We start from the raw sequence: 694 nt of genomic DNA, 5'->3' as shown, positions 1-694 counted from the left end.
TGACAGTGGCAGAGCCTGGCTGTATTCCGAGCACGAAACAAATGGTGGCCACGAGGATGACTACAAGAGAATATACGTGAGGTTTTTTGGGGCACACTTTACAAAATAATTAAGGTGATATGGTATGATGGTAATAAGTTAAAAATTACATTTTTATTAGATATGCGCTAAAAGAAGAAAGAAAGGTGAAATGGTCACTTGTGTTAATTATCAAATGAACAGGTTGGTCACCTGATGATGAGAGTCCCGAGCAATTTCACTATAGCCGGCGCAATGAAAGGATAAGTATATGGTCCACCTGTCAACCAAAATCACACATGTAACAGTATTGAAGATTCAATTAGTCTTAATAATACCTATGGTTCGACAAAGGTGGTCTGTTATTGACGCTTGACACAAAGATACAATTATTTTATATATAAAAATATAGGTGTACGTGGCCTCCGTCTAACAAGCAAGCAAGGAGTACAGTGAAATCAATTGAAATAAGAGACTGCTATAGTAGAAAGGAGAAGTACAGAGTTGGTATGGGTTATAAGCTTGGGTCGGACACTGGGTGTTTCTGCTATTCCGTAGTATTACTACACCGGATATTCCCAGTGGGTCCCCCCCACAGGTACTAAGCCGGCCAATCACTGCTTAGCTGCTGAAATCGGTACGGGATCAGGCGATCCAGTGATGTATGGTAGTAAGT

At 40.6% G+C, this 694-nt stretch overlaps 1 pseudogene; it reads right to left on the bottom strand.

Annotated features, from left to right (window-relative positions):
- Positions 1 to 575: 575 nt before the first annotated feature.
- On the bottom strand, positions 576 to 694 carry LOC146065249 (5S ribosomal RNA; annotated as a pseudogene).

This window comes from Crinia signifera, chromosome 3 (genome assembly GCF_055691185.1).
Source record: "Crinia signifera chromosome 3, ASM5569118v1, whole genome shotgun sequence".
Classification (NCBI taxonomy): Eukaryota; Metazoa; Chordata; class Amphibia; order Anura; family Myobatrachidae; genus Crinia; species Crinia signifera.
Note: the sequence above shows the minus strand (reverse complement) of the source record. Positions and strands in the feature narration are given on the sequence as shown.